The sequence below is a fragment of the Mus caroli genome, unplaced genomic scaffold (assembly GCF_978045245.1).
Source record: "Mus caroli unplaced genomic scaffold, Mus_caroli_1 scaffold_3, whole genome shotgun sequence".
Lineage (NCBI taxonomy): Eukaryota > Metazoa > Chordata > Mammalia > Rodentia > Muridae > Mus > Mus caroli.
The window spans coordinates 267833-292102 of record NW_028227258.1 but is presented as its reverse complement, the minus strand read 5'-3'; the positions used below and the strand labels follow the sequence as shown (position 1 = coordinate 292102).

Genomic DNA, 24270 nt, shown 5'->3' with positions numbered 1-24270 from the left:
CCTTTCCTCTTTAGTTTTTTTTTTTTTAACTTTGTTTTGTTTTGTTTTGTTTTGTTTTGTTTTGTTTTGTTTTGTTTTGTTTTGTTTTTTATTCTAAGACAGGGTTTCTTTGTGTGGAGCCTTGGTTGTTCTGGAACTAAATATGTAGTCCACCCTGGCTTTGAACTCAAAGATCTCCTGCCTCTGCCTCCTGAGTGCTGAAACCAAGAGTGTGTGCCACCACCACCAGGCCCAATCCCTTCTTTCAGCCCCTATATCATGTCAGCTTCCCAAGTGTCAGCTTCAACATTAGACCTTGGTGCTTCTGTGTTAATTTTCATTTTGTGATTATGTGCACCTGTAAGCTGTTCCCCATGGTGTCTTAATGTTAAATCTATTTAAAAAAAAAACAAAATTATAGCATAGGCTTAAACTTTACAAGTAATATTTTACTTATATACATTATGAGGCAAATTCTATATTGACTGAACATTTCATACAAGTTTGTCTAAGAGGAGAAAAATATTGTTAAGATTAAAGTATAAAAGAATATGAAACAGTAAACCAGCCACTTTCCATGAGTCTAATGCTAAAGTCACTGTGAGAACTTAGTCAGAAAGAAAGGTCCATCCAGTGCATGTGGAAAACAGCATCAAGTATCATTCATAGGAGACTGACATGTGAAGATCACTCCACCAAGTTAAGGAATGGCTGAAAAGAAGCAAAGAAACATCATTCATTCAGGGCTCGAACCATTTTCTCCTACTATGGTGTTTCTGTGGAGAACAGCTTGAAACAACATGGACAAGTCTTCATTCAGTCATGGACTGACACTGGCACCAAACCCAGTGGTTTCTTGTTTTGGAGAAACAGGAGAGGCAGACAGGGTTCTTACCCAGAACTGCCAATGCACATGAGGTGAAAATGGAAAGTTTTGAGATAAAATCTGAAGTTTGACAATCCATCTTCTGGTTTTCAAAGGCAGTTTAAAAACAAACAAACAAACAAACAAAAACAAAAAACAAAAAATAAACCTTCCAAGGTGTGATGTAATGTTTCCCTTCCTCTTGAAGTCTTTATCTTCTGTCTCTAGTGTGCAGCAGAAAGTGCTGTGTGCACACAGGCTCAAGGCTAGGTTGTTGGGTATCTCGAGGAGCTCTGGAAATCCTATAGGGTTACCAAGCAAGTGTCCTAGGCATTGTGTGCTGGTGGAGCAGTCCATTTTTCCTAGAAGAGACACCTCTTGGCCTTGTACGGAGGGTGAGTAGGTCTCACAGGACTCAGAGGGTGCTGTTCTTGGTGACTTGGAGGAAAAGATGGAGGGAGAGGCTACAGTGGATCATGCTGCCTTTGAGGCTCCAAGTGGACCACGGAGCATATCTCTTTTCACTAGGAGAAACTGAAAGACTCCAGCAATTTGGGACTTGACCCTGAAATGAAGAAGATGAGAAATGAAGCCCTGAGACCAGGCCATCTGGAGCATTTATCCATGGCATCTCTTAGTGAGAGGCATTTTTCCAAGACCTCGCTGTCTCTTACTGAAGCACTGAAGGATCCTGGCTGGATGACTATGAGGTCTGGGGGCACGTCCAAGAGAGCAAACCAAGCAGACTGGTAGGTGAGAACTCAGGATGTCCTGGTCAAGCGGAGGCCTAGAGGCCCTCGGGGACCAAGAGGATGGTGTGACCATGAAGTGACACTTTCAGGATCGAGGTAGGATGGTGCTCTAGCAGCAGGTCAAAACCATCCAAGGGTAGCTGAAGGGCAGAGCCAGAGGCCATCATGGAGGTGAGCAGTCACTGGAAGGCTGAATAGGCCCTTCCAGATCGTGTTGAGCAGGCTGGTCTAGTTGGAGTCGAGGGCACTTGACAGGATTGGATCCAGGGTCAGCGCTGGAACTGCGGTGCAACATTAGTGGCTGTCAAAGAGGTTGATGCAGGTGCTGGACCTATAAGCTATATTTCTTTCAGGTACAACTGCTGTCTGGCTTGATTTTGTAAGAGACTCTGTGAGATCTGGGAGAGAGCAGATGTGATCAGAAAGACTAGCTGTTCCGATGTTTTGGCTGAGAAAGGAAGAGTTCTTTATATATACCTGGCTTCCAAAGAAGTTCTGCCCAGGCAGGGCCGGGTCTAGGGACCAGGCATGGGAAGGGTGGTGGGTGGGGGACTAGGAGGTTGCAGGGGAAAGTTATGTTGAATGTTTCTAGGGGGTTGAGAAAAATAAATCAGCTCTTGGATGTCCTTATGGTTTGCATTGCATTATTGGTGGCATCATACACAGGAAAATTATTTTCCCACCCTTTGCCTCATTGTCATGAACTCTTTGTCCCACTCCCACCTAGAAATGTGGGGGGGGGGTCGGTTTTTTTGAGACAAGCTTTCTCTGTATTGTCCTGGCTGTACTGGAACTCACTCTATACATCAGGCTGGCCTCAAACTCAGAAATCTGTCTGCCTCTGCCTCCCAAGTGCTGGGATTAAAGGCATGTGCCACCACTGCCCTGCTGGGTGTGTGTTTTGGTGCGCATTTGTGTGTGTGTGTGTGTGTGTGTGTTCATGTTTTTGGAGGCATGTGGGGGAGTTGGCAGGGGAGATTAGAGAAGGAACTAGCCATTGGAAGTCCTTATAGTTTGTATTGCCTTTATTTGTGGCAACACACACAGGAAAATTATTTTCCCACCCCCTGCCATGTTGTCATGAACTCTTTGTCCCACAGCCACTGAGAAATTCTCTTCATTCACTAAAGAAAATGCAACTGAGAATTTCATAAATTCATTGTTTTTAATAGCTGAGTAGTACTCCATTGTATAAATGTACCACATCTTTTATATCCATTCCTCTGTTGAAGGAACATCTGGGTTCTTTCCAGCTTCTGGCTATTATAAATAAGGCTGCTATGAACATAGTGGAACATGTGTCCTTATTACAAGTTGAAATGCCTTCTAGGTATATGCCCAGGAGAGGTATTGCTGGATCTTCTGGTAGTACTATGTCCAATTTTTTGAGGAACCACCAGACTGATTTCCAGAGTGGTTAGGATCTGGAGGATATCATCTTGAGTGAGGTAACCCAATCACAAAATAACTCACATGATATGCACTCACTGATAAGTAGATATTAGCCCAGAAACTTAGAATACCCAAGATACAATTTGCAAAACACATGAAACTCAAGAAGAAGGAGCACCAAGGTGTGGATACTTCGTTCCTCCTTAAAATGGGGAACAAAATAACCATGGAAGGAGTTACAGAGACAAAGTTTGGCGCTGAGACAGGAGTAAGGACCATCCAGAGACTGCCCCACCTGGGGATCCATCCCATAAACAACCACCAAACCCAGACACTATTGCATATGCCAGCAAGATTTTGCTGACAGGACCCTGATATAGCTATCTCTTGTGAGGCTATGCCAATGCCTGGCAAATGCAGAAGTGGATGCTCACAGTCATCTATTGGATGGAACACAGGGCCCCTAATGAAAGAGCTAGAGAAAGTACCCAAGGAGCTAAAGGGGTCTACAACCCTATAGGAAGAACAACAATATGAACTAACCAGTACCCCCCACCCCCACCCCAGAGCTTGTGTCTCTAGTTGCATATGTAGCAGAGAATGGCCTAGCTGGCCATCAATAGGATGAGAGGCCCTTGGTCTTGCAGATTATATGCCCCAGTCCAGGGAAATGCCAGGGCCAGGAATCAGGAGTGGGTGGGTTGGGGATCAGGGGGAGGGGGAGGGGATAGGGGATTTTTAGGATAGCATTTGATATGTAAATGAAGAAAATATCTAATAAAAAATAAAATAAATTAAAAAAAAAGAAAAGAAAATGCAACTGGAAATTACCAAAATGAAACTTCAGTTGTTTCTTGAGCTCAAGCTTGGTACTTAACTCCAGTAACTAAGATATTTTTATTTCCATTAGAAAATTGACCTCAAATTTGTATTATACTGAAGTACATAATTGATCTTGGAAAATACATTAATGATTGAGTATTTGCCTAGTATGCTATAGGCCAATGAACTTGATCCCCAGAAAAAAATCATAAAAGTATTCTTGTGAATACTTTATAACATCCATGAGATTATGAGTTCAAGGCCAGCCTGCTACATGATGACAACTAGGCCAGTCTGGGTACATAGTGAACTCAAGGCTAGCCTGGACTGATAAAATCATGTGGTAGAAAATTAGTTCATCATCACAAGTCATCTCGCATGGGGGAAAAAAAAGTTTCAAATTTAAATCCTTTGTGTTGAAAATGATAATTAAGCTCAGATCTGCTTGATTTATAAGTGGCATTTTGAGCATTTTGTTATATCAATGTGTTTCTGAGATTTGAAACCATTTTTAGTCTCTCTCTCTCTCTCTCTCTCTCTCTCTCTCTCTCTCTCTCTCCCTCTCTCTCTCTCTCTCTCTCTCTCTCTCTCCACTCCCCTGTTAGAGCTTATCCTCACACAAACTAGACAAACACTACAAACACTACAGCTCAGGAACATAGCCTTTTGCTATGTTTCTTATTTATTTGTTTGTTTGTTTGTTTGTTGACTATATTTTAGAGGCTTTGGCTAAGTCAGTCTGGTGTCTGGTATACTTGCTATGTAGTCCTGAGCTCTGCTGGGTGTGTGTACCACACTTTTTCATTTACATTTTCATCGAGTTTTTCTAACAATTTAAGTGTTAGCTAATTGGAATTACAGCAAGAATATATTGATAACCATTTGCAATGTAAGTTAAGTGACAGGAAGACAGTCCTGTCATTATTCTGTCTGCACTGTTGAGTAAGCATTTTGGGAATTTTCTCCCAAATGCCTCTACAAATTTGTTCATTTTTTTTCTCCTTCGGTTTCATGATGATATTCTCCTACCTTAGTTCATTGGACATAGGCTTTTTATTGATAGGTGAGGCTTCCACATAGTACCTAAAGATTCTCTCTATATTCCACATTGTACAAATGACATTTAAACCCATGAAATAAAATGAGATAGAAAAAAGATAGACTGAGCTCTTCCTGTCTGACCAGCACCCGGGTGGCTGGGGCACGGGGTCGGCTGACACCCGCCAGCTACCCACGAAACCCGCCACAGGATCTTGAGACTTCTGGTGAGGGGAACACAGCTTCTGCCCCAGTCCAATTGCCCATGGGACCTGAGACTGCATTAGTTAGGGAAGCAGAAAACCGGCCTGAGTAGGGCCACAAGCCTCTTCCAGTCTGACCAGCACCGGAGTAGCTAGGGCGCAGGGTCGGCTGACACCCGCCAGCTACCCACGACACCCGCCACAGGATCTTAAGACTTCTGGTGAGTGGAACACAGCGCCTGCTCCAATCTTTAAACAGTGACAACGATAACAACTAACCCCAGAGATTAACAGATGGCGAAAAGTAAACGTAATAATCTTACTAACAGAAACCAAGACCACTCACCATCATCAGAACCCAGCACTCCCACTTCGCCCAGTCCAGGGCACCCCAACACACTGGAGAAGCTAGACCTAGATCTAAAAGCATATCTCATGATGATGGTAGAGGACATCAAGAAGGACTTTAATAACACACTTAAAGAAATACAGGAGAACACTGCTAAACAGGTAGAAGACATTAAAGAGGAAGCACAAAAATCCCTTAAAGAATTGCAGGAAAACCAGACCAAAGAGGTGATGGAATTGAATAAAACCATCCAAGACCTAAAAAGGGAAGTAGAGACAATGAAGAAAACCCAAATTGAGGCAACGCTGGAGATAGAAACCCTAGGAAAGAAATCGGGAACCATAGATGCGAGCATCAGCAACAGAATACAAGAGATGGAAGAGAGAATCTCAGGTGCAAAAGATTCCATAGAGAACATCGGCACGACAATCAAAGAAAATACAAAATCCAAAAAGATTCTAACTCAAAATATCCAGGAAATCCAGGACAAAATGAGAAGATCAAACCTACGGATATTAGGAGTAGATGAGAATGAAGATTTTCAACTCAAAGGACCAGCAAATATCTTCAACAAAATTATAGAAGAAAACTTCTCAAACCTAAAGAAAGAGATGCCCATGAACATACAAGAAGCTTACAGAACTCCAAATAGACTGGACCAGAAAAGATATTCCTTTCAACACATAATAATCAGAACAACAAATGCACTAAATAAAGATAGAATACTAAAAGCAGTAAGGGAAAAAGGTCAAGTAACATATAAAGGCAAGCCTATCAGAATTACACCGGATTTTTCACCAGAGACTATGAAAGCCAGAAGGGCCTGGACAGATGTTATACAGAAACTAAGAGAACACAATTTCCAGCCCAGGCTACTATACCCAGCCAAACTCTCAATTACCATAGATAGAGAAACCAAAGTATTCCACAACAAAACCAAATTCACACATTATCTTTCCACGAATCCAGCCCTTCAATGGATAATAACAGAAAAAAACCAATACAAGGACGGAAACCACGTCCTAGAAAAAGCAAGAAGGTAATCCCTCAACAAACCTAAAAGAAGACAGCCACAAGAACAGAACACCAACTCTAACAACAAAAATAAAAGGAAGCAACAATTACTTCTCCCTAATATCTCTTAATATCAATGGACTCAACTCCCCAATAAAAAGACATAGACTAACAGGCTGGCTACAGAAACAGGACCCAACATTTTGCTACTTACAGGAAACTCATCTCAGAGAAAAAGATAGACACTACCTCAGAATGAAAGGCTGGAAAACAATTTTCCAAGCAAATGGTAGGAAGAAACAAGCTGGAGTAGCCATTATGATATCTGATAAGATTGACTTCCAACCCAAAGTCATCAAAAAAGACAAGGAAGGGCACTTCATTCTCATCAAAGGTAAAATCCTCCAAGAGGAACTATCAATTCTGAATATCTATGCTCCAAATACAAGGGCAGCCTCATTCATTAAAGATACTTTAGTAAAGCTCAAAGCACACATTGTACCTCACACAATAATAGTGGAAGACTTCAACACACCACTTTCACCAATGGACAGATCATGGAAGCAGAAACTAAACAGGGACACAGTGAAACTAACAGAGGTTATGAAACAAATGGATCTGACAGATATCTACAGAACATTTTATCCTAAAACAAAAGGATATACCTTCTTCTCAGCACCTCACGGTACCTTCTCCAAAATTGACCACATAATTGGTCACAAAACAAGCCACAACATATACAAAAATATTGAAATTGTCCCATGCATCCTATCAGATCACCATGGACTAAGACTGATCTTCAATAACAAAATAAATAATAGAAAGCCAACACACACATGGAAACTAAACAACACTCTTCTCAATGATACCTTGGTCAAGGAAGGAATAAAGAAAGAAATTAAGGACTTTCTGGAGTTTAATGAAAATGAAGCCACAACATACCCAAACTTATGGGACACATTGAAAGCATTTCTAAGAGGAAAACTCATAGCTCTGAGTGCCTCCAAAAAGAAACTAGAGAGAGCACACATTAGCAGCTTGACCACTGTCTTAGTCAGGGTTTCTATTCCTGCACAAACATCATGACCAAGAAGCAAGTTGGGGAGGAAAGGGTTTATTCGGCTTACACTTCCATACTGCTGTTCATCACCAAAGGAAGTCAGGACTGGAACTCAAGCAGGTCAGAAAGCAGGAGCCGATGCAGAGGCCATGGAGGGATGTTCTTTACTGGCTTGCCTCCCTTGGCTTGCTCAGCCTACTCTCTTATAGAACCCAAGACTACCAGCCCAGGGATGGTCCCACCCACAAGGGGCCTTTCCTCCTTGATCACTAATTGAGAAAATGCCTTACAGTTGGATCTCATGGAGGCATTTCCTCAACTGAAGCTCCTTTCTCTGTGATAACTCCAGCTGTGTCAAGTTGACACAAAAATAGCCAGTACAATTGACCCCTTGTCTATAGGTAGAACAATATGAACTAACCAGTACCCTCAGAGCTCGTTTCTCTGGCTGCATGTGTAGCAGAAGATGGCCTAGTCAGCCGTCATTGGGAAGAGAGGCCCCTTGGTCTTGCAAACTTTATATGCCCTAGTACCAGGGAACACCAGGGCCAAGAAGTGGGAGTGGGTGGGTAGGGGAGCAGTGTGAGTGGAGGATATAGGGGATTTTTGGGATAGCATTTGAAATGTAAATGAAGAAAATATCTAAAAAAATTGAAAAAAATTTGCATCTACTGTGAGACACACTCATATGTTTATTCACTTATTTAACCAGTATTTATTGTGTGTCTACTATGAGCGAGATATTGTTTTCAGAGCTCAAGATAAAACAACAAATTGTGTACCATTACTGAATTATTTGAGTCCTGTAAATGACTCATTTGGGAAAGTATTACATGCTGTGAGAAAGGATACAGGCTGCTTGATGACAGAATTCAGAGAAAAAAAAAAAGAGTTCTCTTTATAACTGATATTGGGTAAGACTCATTGATGAAACAAAAGGACTGACAGAAAGAATATCATGCTTCAAACCATCAGATAAACTTACTGTCTGCTTTAAATCCCTCCAATGAATACCAGTATTGCTTAGAATAAAATCCAAACCCCTGTAAGTTTCTGCTTATGCAATGGTCTCATTTTTACTATTTCTAACCTGCTCACCATATTCCAGTGCCATCATTCTTCTTCCTTTTCCTGGGACTCAGCAACTACTTCAAACCTCCCAGATTGGGAAATCATTCCCTTTAGTAACACAGTGATTCTAAAGATGACACCAAGAGTCAGGGTGCTTAAAATGGGTAAAAAACACACAAAGGCACATGATGAGTGATAGGAAAGTGGGTTTCAATGTTGGATTTTTTTAAGTTGGGTGAATTTCAGTCATTTATTTAACATTTCTGGGTTTTGATTTCTCTTTGCATATAAATAGAAATAATGATAACAAATAAGTACTGACCACCTAAGATTTTTGTACAGATAAAATATTAATAAATATTTAGGGCAGTTTCTGGAACAACAAATATTGGCTATAAACCTTAAAATCTGAGAATGAGACTACAAAGATAATCAGATTGTACTGGAAATGAACATTTATATAGAGTGCTACTGTGTGTGCTAAAGCTACTAGGGAAACTCAGAGGACTTATAATAGTTACTTTTCTCATTGCTTCTACAGAATACCTAACAAAAGCCACTTAAAAGGGGGTTTATTTCAGCTCATGGCTTGAGAAAATAGAATCCATCATGGTGAGGAACATGTGGTTAATGTGTGAGACTGTTTGTCACCCCATTCACTCAGCTGAGAAGCAGAGATAGATGAAATGCTGCTGCTCTGCTTGCTTTTGCCTTTTTTATTCACTCGGGGACTCCAATATATAGAATGATGCTGCCTACATTCAAAGTGTTCTTTCTTCTTCAGTTAAATGTCTCTGAACATTTCTTCATAGTTATCTTCAGATGTGTATTTCCTAAGTGATCTTAAACATAGGTAGTTGACTATGAAGATTAGCCATCACAAGAATACTGTGTACAAAAATAAACACTTATTTGGACAAATGCTGTAGTTTTGTTTTGTTTTGTTTTGTTTTTTAAGATCTTTGGGGTACTATTTTTTTCTTTGTCTTGTTTTGTTGTTTTTCAGTAATAATGATTAAACTCGGGGCTTAGTGCATGCTAAGTTAACGTTCTATCACTGAACTATATTCTTAAGCCTTTTATTCTTTCTCCTTTTTCACATTTATTATATATGGGATTAAGGTACACAGGCATACCCCAGGGCATGTGTGAAAATCAAACTTGTAGGAATAATCATACAGGTTTCAGAGCTCAAACCCAGGTCATCAGGTTTAGTAGCAAGTGTCTTTACTGACTAAACCATCTTACCAACCTACCCCTTGGAGTTTTGCTTGGTTTGGTTTGGTTTGGTTTGGTTTGGTTTGGTTTGGTTTGGTTTGGTTTGGTTTTGAAACAGGGTATTCACTATGTATTTGAGTTGACTTTGAACTTGCTCTGCAGCCACAGATTAGCCTCAAACTCAACATCTACATGCTGAAATTGCAGGGGTGAATCCTCATATCCATCTTTGGGGATGGGTACAGATCTTACTTCCCCATAGAACTGTTATTGGGATACACTAATTATTGATATCTGGGGTTTATATTATAAACCATCTTTACTTTTATTTATTTCCTCTAAATGCCATATAAGGTTAATTTAGAACCATTTAATATTCTAAGAAATTGTTAGTTCTTGCTAACAGATAGATTCCAGGGAAAAAAAAGATAAATTTCCAGAGATTCCAGAATAGTGAAACATATTTGTTATTGTTCACTGAATGCATATCTACTTTGGTGCTGAACACATCATTCTTTCCATAATTTATTAACAAGAGGCATGACAATACAGAAACATTTTCCAAACTACAGATGAATACAAAAGGAACTAAAGAAAATTACAGTTTTTTAAAAACTATTGTAGCCGGGCAATGGTGGCCCATGCCTTTAATCCCAGCACTTGAGAGGCAGGCACAGGCAGATCTCTGAGTCCGAGGCCAGCCTGGTCTACAGAGTGAGTTCCAGGACAGCCAGGGCTATACAGAGAAACCCTGTCTTGAAAACACACAAAAAAAAAAAATAATAAAATTTTAAAAATAAAATAAAATAATGTTGTAAACAACTATATGTAGTTACCAAAATGCTACCACAGGAGGGCTCACTCTTTCCTTCAGAGCAGCAAATTCTTTAGAACTTATTAAAGATCTCTAACCCTGGTGACTCCCAAGGACAAGCCCATAAATGAGATGATTCATTTTCCAGATTCCATCAGTGAATCACTGTTGAGATCACCCCTATTTAATCTGAGCTTTTCAAATGTATGTGTCACCACACAAGCCTCTGCATTCTAAATTAGAAATGAGAACAGATTTTGGGATGCTTAGTAAAGTAGCTCCTACAGGTTTTTGGTTTTTTTTTTTTCTTCTCTGAAACCAGGGAGGCTTGTATGGTTTGTAGGAATAGGGACAACACAGCACATGTATCCCCTGACAGCCACCTGCTATTTTCATGAAAAAAATAAAAAATAAAAGCCAATTCCTACAGTTAGAGGTTACTCTAGACCATCTGCTGAAGCCACAGGATCTAGTGACACTTCTGGGTATTGGAAAACCTGCCAACAAAGACTCGACTACTTTCTACTTGTATTCAAGATGTTACCACTTGAAATTATCTCCTTTAATGATACTCTCATCGAGGAAGATGCCCACCACCAGGGATGAAAAACCCAATCTCCAGCCACACCTCATTTGGTGTTCTCTATACCAATGACCTTCATCTCACATGTGCATGTACATTACCCACATGCATCCTAGATTGCTATAATTCTTATAATTCTTATTATTCTTATTTAAAGCCACTCCAATTCTGAAATGTTAAATTGAAACACTTTACATGCTGTTCTCCTCTCTCCCCTTTCCCCTCTTCCTCTCCCTCTCCCCTCTTCCTCTCCCTCTCCCCTCTTCCTCTCCCTCTCCCCTCTCCCTATCCCTCTCCCCTCTCCCTCTCTCTCTCCCTCTCCCTCTCCTTCTCCCTCTCCCTCTCTCTCTCCCTCTCCCTCTCTCTCTCCTCTCTTTCTCCTTGGAATTGATAGCTGAAGTATAACTTATTCATTTGATTACTGATGTTCTATTATTTTGCATATTTATTATTACAGTACTAATAACAAGTCATCAAAATTAACAACAGCTCTTATCATGTATTTGTTAGTTTATGCCAGAAAGTGTATTAAGCATTTATAATATTTAATGAGTTTTCTACCATTTAGCTCCAGAGACTAAATAAAATAAGTGATAAGGGCATTACCTGCCTATGCTAAGCCTTTCCTAGGTCTTGAACCTCTTAAACTCTGCTCACCATTACAACTTAAATACACATATGAGAGAACTAGTATGGAACCCTGCTACATATTGTCTGAGCTGTTAGACTTTCATTTGGAATATGATAAAAACCATGGGTTTTTAAATTCCTGGGTTTTCCATATCTAAAAAACAGCATCATACATATCACATTAAGATATGCCACCAACACAAGCAGCAGTCAAGGCACTTTGGACCATAACAACATTGGCAAATATCTGAATGTTTGAACAGTTGAACTGCTCAATTATGGGAAGACAATTTCCCAAAAAGTTTGTGTAAGCAAGATGCCCACTTCTCAAAGGAAAGTCTTTCAGGGAATGTGAGATGGTTCAGTAGGTAAAGGTGCTTTCTGCTAAGCATGATGATCTCAATTCAATCCTGAGTCCCACAGGGTGAAAAGAGAGAACCAAATCTTTCATGCCTCCAAAAGCAGTGGCATATGGTACTTGTGACACACACACACACACACACACACACACACACACACTGAAAAAAATGTCATGAAAACAAACATGTTTTAAGGAAAGTTTTAAGATTTGCATTTTTTTATTCCCTTGGACTTTTAATGAATCCCTAGGGTCTGGCCAGTTCCAGAAATGCCTTCAAAGAATCACTTTGTTTTGTACCTCTTCTACTTCCTCCTCCAACTTCTCCCATGACCCCTCTAGTCCCTCTCAAATGCATGACTTTTTTTATTATTGAATATATATCCTGCTAAATCCACTCAGGGTTGCTGTTTTTAAGTCTGACCACTTGGGATTAAATTTATCATGAGGCTCATCCCTGAAGAAAATTGAATCTCTGTTTCCCAGTACTTTATCTAGGAAGGGGCCTTGTGAAATTTTCCCTATCCACTTTGACATATTAACTGGTGTTGCCATTATTCACATCTTGTAATCACATCGTTGAGATTTCATGGGTGCAACTTCCCTATTATATATAGAAAACACTATCTTACAGCAGACATCTTGGTTCTCTAACCCTTATAATCTTTCTGTCCCCTCTTCTATAATGTTCCATCAGCCCTAGGAGTAGAGGTTGCATTATATTTGATGATTACATCAGCTTATCATATCCAGAAGACAGTGTTTCACAGAACTCTTCTCAATCCACCACTCTTAGAATATTTCTTTACATTTTTCTTGATGTTCCCTATATTTTGGAGGAGGTGATGTAAATATTCCTTTTTGAGTACTCAACAGCTGTTTATTCTCAGTATTTTAAATAGTTATGAGTCTCTGTAATTGTGTAATATATGAGAGAAGAAGAATTTTAAAAAATGAGTATCTGAATTAACTATTGTCCACTGCAAAAAAATTCTCTGACCAAGCCAGATAGTAGCACCAGTCCAAGGATGTAAATATAAATATTACATATGTAGGCAGTTTGGCTACATATCTGTTTAGCTCAATATCAGTAATAAGTTCCACCCTCTCCTCAAACCCATGTCATCCTTAGCTATCAGTTTCTAACAGATATACATACCCAGTATAGAATTCTTTCTGGAGAATAGCCTTTAAGTACAATCAGAAAGTGGACCCACTGTAATGAATTGGATGAGGATGGCCCCTAGAGGCTCATATATTCAAATGTCTGATTTGAAGTTGTTGGACTATTAGGAATAATTAGGAAGTATGGCCTTATTTAGAGGAGGTGTATCACAAAGATTGAGTTTTGAGACTCCAAAAGCCCATCCTCCCACCCCATTCCCACCCTCTGTCTCTCTCCTCTCTCTACTTCCTGCTTGTGGATCAGATGTAAACTCTTAAACACTGTACCAAGTCGTGCTTGCTTAACATCCTACTTTCTGCTATGATAAAATGGACTAACACTTTTAAACTATAAGCAAACCCTCAATTAAATATTTTTTGTAAGTTGCCTTGATCATAGTGTCTTCAAAGCAATACAAAAGTTACCAAGGCAGTCACCATTTTACTAGTGGAAACATCTTGCCTGAAATGTTGGTTACAATGGGCATTTTTTTTTTACCAGAAAGTAGTCTTTCCTTAATGGGCTTCAACAAAACCCTCTACTTCTACTTTGTTTCCTCTTTTCTAATTTAGGCTATGCTTTTATATGGTATTTTAAATTTTAAAGAATAATTGTAATAGTTCAGCCACCTTTAATTGTCACTGTTTTTCACTTCAAAATTAGTGTGTTACCAGAGATATAGAAGGAGGAGTTAGGATCAGAGACCTGATCTGCTCCCCTGAGGGCTCCTCACCCCACAGAATCTTGAAAATAGCCCCTTTCCTCAAAATCATTTTTCTCCAGCAGAAAGGCAGTTCCTAAACTGTGGGCTCTGTAGACACACTAAAGGCTTTCAAAATCTCTCTAATGATTATAATTAAAACATTCAAGTGGGTTTTTAATTTTCTTTCTGACTAGGCTGTTTCCTAGTCCTTTTCAGAAGCTCTTATTGTTCAGTCTTGACAGGATCCTCTGATAGAAATTACAGCTTTATGCCGCTCAGCATCTTCATTAAAATGCAATGCTGCCAGATATATTGCATGCATATAGAATAATTAAATCATGAATAACACATTTCCAAGCATGATGGCTCCTGAATAGGGAAAAAGTGTTATTATGAACACAGAGATTTTTTATTATACTAAAAATAATTGACAATAACTACCATTATTTGAAGATTCACTACTTAAGTTATAATTGCCTGTTAGCAACCCCATTTTTAAGAAAATGGTATGGAAAATGGATGTGAACTTTTATGCCATTTTGTTGTTATTGTTGTTTTTCCTCAAAAGAACACCCTTTTAGTAATAGGGATTGCATAATTTGAAAATCTTCTTTTAGTTTTGTTATACACGAAAGGCTATTAGCATTAGAGCAATTTAAACATGCCTGGCTTCAAACTAATAGTCACATATCATAGGAACCAAGTATATGCTATTTTAGACATTATAATACATATTACATGTGTATAAATATATTTCTATTTTCCCAAATCTGGTGCACAACTATTATTTCCTTGTCACTTTTTATGTGGCTTGGTGTCCTTAGTTTCCCAAATAGCTCCATAACAGCTCTGGAGCAATGAAGGAAAAGGCAGCCTTTTTGTTGTTTATACCAATCCCTTTCAAATCACACCTGAGTTTATGTTAATGAGATTAATTTTGGGAAGTCACAAGAGAATCAAAGGTTGGGGATTAATTTCCAGGACAGACAACTGTGTGTTTAGAGGGTTGAGATCACAGTCACATTTCCACATCCAGAGAATGTGAATCAATGGCCCATGCTTTCATCAATCATGCCTCTGAGAAATGAAGCCTCCACCAACTCTGGGGAGAACTGAGTTTAGGTGAGCCTCCAGGCAAGTAAACAGAAATGCATGCACATAAGTGGGCAAGTAGCTCCTCCCTCCATGCACTTTGTAAGCAAGTGGCTCCTTCCAGTTCTGGACAGAAGCTCAGGTTTCCAGTGAACCCTTTTCCTACTAACTGTTCTATCTGTAAAATATGGGTAAAATGTAAGCAGTGTTTCCTTGAGATCTGTGACCTGCTCTGGCTAAGAAAACTCAAGTATGGGCATGATATGAGCATCCAATTTATAGTCAATCTATTAGACATTCCATAGGCTCATCCCTGGAACAGAGATCTAAAGTGGGAGCAGTTTTGTATAACTGACCTTTCAACTTTGGAGACCTGATGCTAATGTCAGGTAAGTAGCCTCCAAATAAACTTAACTCAGAAGTTATCCAGCTGTTCAGACTCATGGATTCATGTCCCGTGCTCTGTGTGTAGGCATACACATACATACACAGAAACCTTATAAATCATTCTATATTTGACTGAGCTGAAAGGAAACTAAAAAGTTGATTTTTGTATTGTTTTGTTTTTCTGTGCTCTCTATCCTAAAATAATTCTTAGACTTTGAAGAAACATTCCAGGAATCAAAACTGAGCTTCTCTGAATTTACTACTCCTCTCCATGCAATGTTTCAGGCAGCCCTTTCCCTAAAGGCTTAACAATGATTACATTCTAAGTGTATCCTTATTGCAACTTCCCCCACTGCTCCATGTATAGCTCTCCTTTCCTGAGACCTTCACCGTGGTTTATAGTTTGTTAAATCCTGGAAGCAGAGAAAAGTAAACACAAAATACAAGACAGAGGCAAGATTAGAGAAAAGGGGAACATAGGCTAAACTGAAAGGAAAAGCTAAACTTTCAATTCCTTCTTGATCTCACCAAGATCCTTTGGACAATTCTTTCTCAGAAATGATTGTGATTCATTCCACACCTTGGCCTTTGTCTCTTCCCCCCCTCCCCTTATAGCTGAGGTGAATTTCAGAGGATCAAACAAAAGAATGTGCTTTAGGTTTGTGAACCACTTACTTCTTTCACCTTCCCTACCAGCAGCCTTCCTTGCAGCTCTCTGGAGCCCTGACTATAATCTCCCATTTTCATATTCAAGTGTTCTGCTCTATTTTGCTGTCTTTTATCACTACTGTCAAATGTAAGAACACCCCTTAAAGCTTTTCTGACTATGCCATTTCTCTAACAATTCAGTGGTTATTTCTCCTCCCACTCATTATACATTATAAGCCATTTACCATGATTTAAACAGCTGCTCAGAATCCAATAGCAAACTGTCTCTCCAGCTTCTCTGATGGGTCTTGATTGGCTTCCTTCTCTAGTCTCACAACATAGATTTGAGTTCACTGTAGTCCTTGCTTTTATACATGCCATTTCCTAACAATATGCAACCCAGAGGTCTGCTTACCTTGCCACATTGCCTGAATATGTTCACTTAAGAAGCTTTTGATGCGCTCTTCTGTAAAAACACCTTCTCACACTATATACTACTACCCTTTTCTGTTTATCCTGCTCAGCAATCTTCATTATGGTGAAAACGTGTTTTGTTCTACTCTGTGTTTCAAATACTCACCCTATTCTATTTTATGTTCCAAACATTCACCGTAGGTCATTGCAATTAAAGCTCCTTTAAGTGAAAAAAAAATGAAAGGGACCTAGACTGAGCTGAGGTGAGGTAGTCATCTCTGTGTTCAATATAAGTGCATGGAACAGAGGCTTTTGAAGAAAAGAAAGTGGCATTTAAATTATAACTCTGCTTCTCTGCTGTATCCTAGGTGTCAGTGTCATTGTACTGAGCTTCAGTTTCCTACTCAGTAAAATAGATTACAACAGATAGATTTAACATACTCAATCCAAAATTCTTAAACTTGAAATGTTCTAAAATCTGTAACTTTTTGAGCATCAGCATGATGACACAAGTAGAAGTCCTACACCATGAAACTTCATTCCATGCACAAAATTATCTTAAAATATTCTATAAAATTATCCTCAGCTTGTACATATGAAAGAATTTTGCATTTAGACTTGAATCCTATTCCCAGGGTACTATGTATACACACATATTCCCAAATCGAAAGAAATATCAGAAATCTAAGACCTTTCTTATTCCAAGCACTACAGATTAAGTAAGTGTATGTTCGGTTAGAGGAAGCCTGGCATGTGTTATGCAGTCCACAGTATTAACTACCAGCATTGTTGCTACTATTTCTATTAGTATTAAAGCACAACCAGTTAAAGCTACAAAACTGTGTGGTGAGGAGGGGAGAGGACAAGTATGAGATGTGTTCACTGTAATTTTAAAGACTGTTAACTTCAAATAGAATATTAAAGTCATGGAAATTTATAGTCAAAGCAGATCAAGCAGACTCAACTTATCATACAACCTGATCTCTTGTAGTGTAGGGCAAGTGGAACCATGTCACCAGACAAAATCTAGGAAAGTTGAGTGCATTCAGAAACCCTGGGAATTCTCATATATGAGAACAGTAGGTGTTCTATTCTCAACTTGGTTCCTGTCCTGGAGAACTTGACCATGACACCCCACATCAAGATTGTGACAATGAGTCATGTAGCACAAAGCACAGAGTTCTCCATGTTAATGAGGTATCTAGATAGGCCAGCGACAGGTGTAGTCAATAAGCTTCCCTTCTCAGACATTCCTTCCTGCAAAAGGTATTTAATTTCTGGTCCAGTCTGAATAAGCTGTGTGCATCCATTTCCAACTACCATAAACAGTTTGGACAAGTAAGGACTGTCTCATCAAGAACCACCCTGGGTGGAAAGCCTTTGTCATACAGAGCCACACTACATAAATCTCCCACAGAAAGCCCCATCATACTCTAGACACATACTCCTAAGCTAAGCCAAATTTCCCCTTCCCAGGCCCAGGCTTGTTGCCCACAGGTCCCCTCCATTCTGACTCCTTGCAGTTCCCAGCAGCTTCTGGATGACTGGCAGTTTGGGAACCCCAGTTTCAACTCCAGTCTTCATCATTTCTCACCTGGGTTAGGACTCCCATCTTAGGTTGTGTTTTGCCACCCTGATACCCCTATGGCAGGGAAGATGGAATGTAGCCTAGTGCCTTCCTTTTCATCTGCCTGAGTGGTGTTCACACACCCCAAAGAAGAGGCAAAATGCAGACCCACATTGTGGTATGGCTTGATAATAATTTTAATCATCAAATTCACCTCATAGATCTCTTAAAGGAGGCAGTTTCACACTGAGCGTTTTAACTGTATTGAATAGTAAAAGGTTTCTGTTAGATTGGTTATCTTGACTGGTATTGACCTGTACAGTAACTATAGGCAAATCATACCACACCTGCCTAGAAATCTAGTGTTGTTTTACTTGGATAATTACAGAGGTAGCCTACCAAAGCTCTAAGCTTCTCTATATCACTAAAATCTTAACTAGAGAGAAATGTTGCCTCTATCATACAAAATTTTAAAATATAATTATGATGGCACTGAGCTCTTAAGTCAAATGTGCTTATATTCTGTTTGTGCACAAGGTAATCAAGCAAAGGGCTGAGATTCAAACATGAATATATAATACATACTTTTTTTTCATCCCAGTTCAAGACCATGGCTTTTACTTGACTTTTACTTCCCAGTCCAAGCCCTGCCTTGATGGTATTGGCAAGCTGCTGCTTCAATTGTCAGCAGTAAAGTCATGGAAAAAGTAAAAGAACAAAAGCTGACAGAGTGGTTACTTACTACAGAGAAAAGAAACACACAAGGCCTGGGCAGGGTAGTACAGAAGAGACTGAACAAGAAGTTGAGAGAGAAGACAGCAATAGAATGACATACAACAGGAGAACTTATTGGTCACTATTTGGACCTAGCTGGGTTTTTGGACTTTTGGACTATTTTGGACTTTTAATGAATGGAGATAGAACAAGACCGCAGTTTCCTTGGTGTTGTCAGTAAACTTTGTAAGTTTACCAGTATACTTTACATCAGAGAAGTCTGCATATCTTTGCTTCTGTGGTTCCTTCAGAGTAATTTTTAAAAATCCAAGACCATAAATATGAATATTTTAAGAGTTTTAGAGTGGTAAAGTTTCTACCATCACTCTGTGGTAAGGTTGTCAGGACTAATGAAACTGGCTTAAGTGGCATAGCTGACAGAAATTACAATATTTCAATGTTCTATTATAAATCATTCTACATGTATACTATGAATATTCAAAAAGTGTAGTTTTGTTTAAACAACATTTTAAGGAAAGTAATATAATATAGATTATAAATGTATGCCTTTTTATTTAATATGACTTCAACTGAAATTTTAAGGAAAAGCAAATGTCAGTTGAAGAAACAACATTTGTGAAGACTTGGACACAAGAGAATTAAGGAACCATAACTCAATTAGGCCAAGTAATACTCGTTTCCACATTAGAAAGAGTGTTTGGTTAACAAATCAGAGGACAAAGTGAAGAGAAGCCAGACTAAGTGTCTTAATTTGGTTTTCCATTGTTCTGAGTTTAATAAACCATGACCAAAAGCAACTTGGAAAGAAAATTGTTTGTTTTATCTTACAGCTTATAGTCCATCACCCAGGGAAGTCAGGATATAAACCTAGAGACAGAAACTAAAGTAAAAGTCACAGAGAGCTCTTTGGTGACTTTCTCCCCATGGCTTGCTCAGACTGATTTCTTATACACCCTAGGACCACAACAATGGTTGGGGCCCACCCACATTAATCAATCATTAAGAAAATGCACCACAGGCTTGCCCATAGAACAATATGATAAGTGCATTTTCTCAACTGTGATTTCCTTTTTCCAAATAACTCTAAGACAGGGGAAGGGATCCAAAGACAGGCAACAAGGTCAGAGACAATCTCTGCTCTAGTTGTTAACAGTCCCATGTGAAGACCAAGCTGCACATATGTTACATACATGTAGGTGCCTAGGTCTGTCCTATGTATGATCTCTGTTCAGTGGTTCAGTCTCTTTCAGCCCCTAGGACCAGGTTAGTTGATTCTGTAGGCTTTCTTGTGGTATACTTGATCCCTCTGGCTGCTTCAATCCTTTTTTCCTTCTTCCACAAGGTTACTCAAGCTCCACCTAATGTTTGCCAGTGGGTCTCTGCATCTGTTTCCATCAGCTGCTGGGTGAAGCCTCTCAGAGGACAGTTATGCTAGGTTAGCATAGTGAAAATGACCATCTTATAGAAAATAATCTTGTTGGCTCTCTACTGGCAGATCCAGAAGAGAGTAGAGAACCTGGTCCAGCTGAGTCTCTCCAGGGCTGAGCAGGATGGTTAGTGTTGTGGACCAAAACAAACACACCTGGGGTGGGAGTCTGTCAAAGCAAGAACTCGTTTTTATTGTATTAGTCTTTTGTTTATATAGGGTTGAGGAAGGAGGTGGGAATTTTGGTGAGGTGAGATGACATAGGGGGTGGGGAAGGGTGATGGTGACAGAGGGTATGGGGTGACTGACAGGGCCAATAAAATTACAACAGCAGGCTTAAGCAGGTAGTGCTAAGTCACTCCAGGACAGAAGTGAGCAAGACAGGTCTCTAATCTCAAGCAAAGGCTCAGGCTTCCTCACTAGACCTCAGTATCTGGCTGAATAAGGCCCAACAGTAATCTAAAGATTGAATTCAATTCCCATAAAACTTCCAACACAATTCTTTTCAGACCTTGAAAGAGCAATTCTCAACTCCATATGGAAAATCAAAAAATCGAAGGTAGCTAAAACAATTCTGTATAATGAAAGAAATTCTGGATGTATTACCATGCCTGATTTCAAACTATACTACATAACAATAGTACTAAAAACTGCAAAGTATTAGCATAAAACAGACAATTGGTAAATGGAATAGAATCCAAGACCCAGAAATAAACCCACACACCTGTGGACACTTGATATATGACAAAGAAGCAAAGCACATACAAAGGAAAAGGGAGAGCATCTTCAACAAATTATGATGGTCTAACTGGATGTCTGGATATACAAGAATGCAAGTAGACCAAAATCTATCACCCTGCACAAAAATCAAGCCAAAGTAGATAAAGACTTTAATGTGAAACTGTACACACTAAATCTAATCAAAAGAAAAAGTGGAGAACTGCCATGAACTCACTGGCACATGAGATAAATTCATGAACAAAACACCAATAATTCATGCACAATTAATAAATGGGGCCTCATGAAACTGAAAAGTTTTTCCAAGGCTAAGCACACCATCAATAGGAAAAAAGGGCAGCTTACAGAATGGGAAAAGGTCTTCACAAACCCTAACATCTGACAGAGGAATACTATCCAAAATTTATAAAGAGCTCAAGAAACTAGATATCAACAAACCAAATAATCTAATTTTTAAAATGTACGGAGCTAAACAGAATTCTCAACAGAAGACTCTCTAATGGCTGAAAAGCACCTAGAGAAATGTTCAACATCCTTAGTCATCAAGGAAATACAAATCAAAACAACCCTGAGATTTTACTTTACACCAATAAGAATGGCTAAGATCATATTGTTGTTCCACCTATAGGGTTATAGATCCCTTTAGCTCCTTGGGAACTTTCTCTAGCTCCTCCATTGGCGGCCCAGTGATCCATCCAATAGCTGACTGTGAGCATCCACTTCTGTGTTTGCTAGGCCCCGGCATAGTTTCACAAGAGACAGCTATATCAGGGTCCTTTCAGCAAAATCTTACTAGTGTATTCAATGGTGTCAGCGTTTGGAGGCTGATTATGGGATAGATCCCCGGGTATGGCAGTCTCTAACCAGTATCCTCCGGAGCTCGTGTCTCTAGCTGCATATGTATCAGAAGATGGCCTAGTCAGCCATTAGTGGAAAGAGAAGCCCATTGGTCTTGCAAACTTTATATGCCTCAGTACATGTTCCACTATGTTCATAGCAGCCTTCTTTATGATAGCCAGAAGCTGACGATAACCTAGATGTCCCACAATGGAAGAATGGATACAGAAAATATTGTTCATTTACACAATGCAATACTTTTCCATTTATTATTCCTTAGATAAAATTACTCAACAGTGGAGAGAGGGAACTTGTAGAGTCCATCTCTGGTAGAAAAACATGGCATCAAGTAGAGGGAGGGGGTTGCCATTCCACAGTCAAAAACTGACCCAGAATTGTTCCTGTCCAGAGGAATTTCAGGGACAAAAATGAAGAAGAGACTGAAGGAAAGGAGGTCCAGTGACAGTCCCAACTTTGGATCCATCTCAAGGGGAGGTTCCAAGGCCTGACACTATTACTGATGCTATGGTGTGCTTTCAGACAGGAGACATGGCTGTCCTCCAAAAGCACCAACAAGCAGCTGACTGAATTAGATGAAGATATTTATACCCAACCAATGGACTGAAGTTGGAGGCCTCTGAGGTTTAATTAGGGAAAGGCTGGAAGAAGCTAAGGAGAAGGGCAGCCCCACAGAAGACCAGCAATCTCAACTAACCTGTACCCCTGAGATCTCTCAGACACTGAGCCAGCAGCATACACTAGCTGATCTGAGGCTCCTGACACATATACAGCAGAGAACAGCCTGGTCTGGCCTTAGTGAGATAAGATGCACCTAACCTTCTGTCGGGAACCAAAAAGGGGAGCCCTGGGGAAGAAGGGGAAGGGGGAAGACCCACACCCCACCAGAGTTCCACCTATTCTCTGGTCAGTCAGGTGTGGGAGGGCTGCTATCTACTTTCCACTCATATCCGGGTGGGCATCTAAGCCTCTGACCCACTCTTCAGGGAGGGCCCTAACCCTACCTGGAATCCCGGGGCTACTTTGCTAAAGTCACCTAGGGTTATAGGAAAGAGGGATGAGGGAAGAGGTTCTCAACACTGATGAGAGTGAGCACAGCAGATCTTGATGAGCAGAGACTCTCTATGGTTTTACAGATTTATTATATAAAGGCAGGGAGAAAGAGAGAAGAGGAGAGAGAGAGAGAGAGAGAGAGAGAGAGAGAGAGAGAGAGAGAGAAGGATAGAGAGAAAGAGAGTAAGAGAGGTGAAGAGAAAGAGAGGAGAGAGGAGAGAAGACAAAGAGGGGAGAGGAGGGGTGAGAGTGAGGGGTTAACATTTTTGTTCAAATGTTGCTTCAAATAGTGAACAATATAAAACAAGATCAAGATGGAAAGATAAATTTCTCTGGGAACTTCTGTTCTCTGGGAAGTGAAGTGGAAGCTTCTAGTTTCTTTGGAAAGTAAGTTATGTAAAATGATGTTTTTCTGGGGCTCACAGGTGAAAGAATGTTTTGCAAAAGCAGTCATGTAAAAGAATGTTTTCCTGAAATAGACACAGGTGAAAGGATGCTTTGATACAGCAAACACATGAATGGAACTGTGATGAAGGAATATAAATATGACCTCAGAGACAGTAGGAGATGAGCACTGAATGTTGGTTTTATTTGCTCCTCCCCCTCACTATTCTTCACTAACAACACACATATATGGGTCTGCCTTACATAGCATTGTTGAGCTTACTTGTGGTAACATAGCCATTGAGAGAAACTCACCAAAGAACTGCTCCTAACGTTCCTGTGGCAGCTTGCTGCTTCCATGGCCTCGCCTCAGGCTGGCTGGTGAGATTTTCAATTTCTTTATGGTTGAACAACAGCTGCTGGTTCATGCCTGGTGTCTGCCTGCCAAAAGAACTGGACTTTAGCTGCTGGTTCGTGTGATATCTGCCTGACTCGAGGTCTGTAGCTGCTGAGTCATATTTAATGTTTGCTATGGGACTGAACTATTGATATAGAAGATCGAGCTCACCCCTAGAGAACTACTGCTGAACAGATCCACTTCCCCAATATCATTTTTTTTAAATAGGAATAGCACACACTACATCCTCCCATCTTTTTTTTAAACTTTTCTTTCTTTTTTAAGATTTATTTATTTATTTTATGTAAGTACACTGTAGCTGTCTTCAGACACCCCAGAAGAGGGCATCAGATCTCATTAAAGATGGTTGTGAGCCACCATGTGATTGCTGAGATTTGAACTCTGGACCTTCAGAAGAGCAGTCAGTGATCTTAACCACTGAGCCACCTCTCCAGCCCCCCTTCCCCATTATCTTAATAACTTTTCTCTTTCAATACGTCTGCTGGGCTAGAGAAGAGGTTGAACCCTTATGAAAAGTAGGTTGCAAAAAAAATTAAT

At 39.8% G+C, this 24270-nt stretch overlaps 1 pseudogene across 1 annotated transcript; it reads right to left on the bottom strand.

Annotated features, from left to right (window-relative positions):
• Window positions 1-457: 457 nt before the first annotated feature.
• LOC147005421 (proline-rich protein 23A3-like) lies at window positions 458-23751 on the bottom strand (annotated as a pseudogene). The gene is made up of 2 exons (XR_015046591.1): window positions 23631-23751; window positions 458-1994 (listed from the first exon to the last, which is right to left on the bottom strand). The product of XR_015046591.1 is annotated as a proline-rich protein 23A3-like (transcript).
• Window positions 23752-24270: the final 519 nt, after the last annotated feature.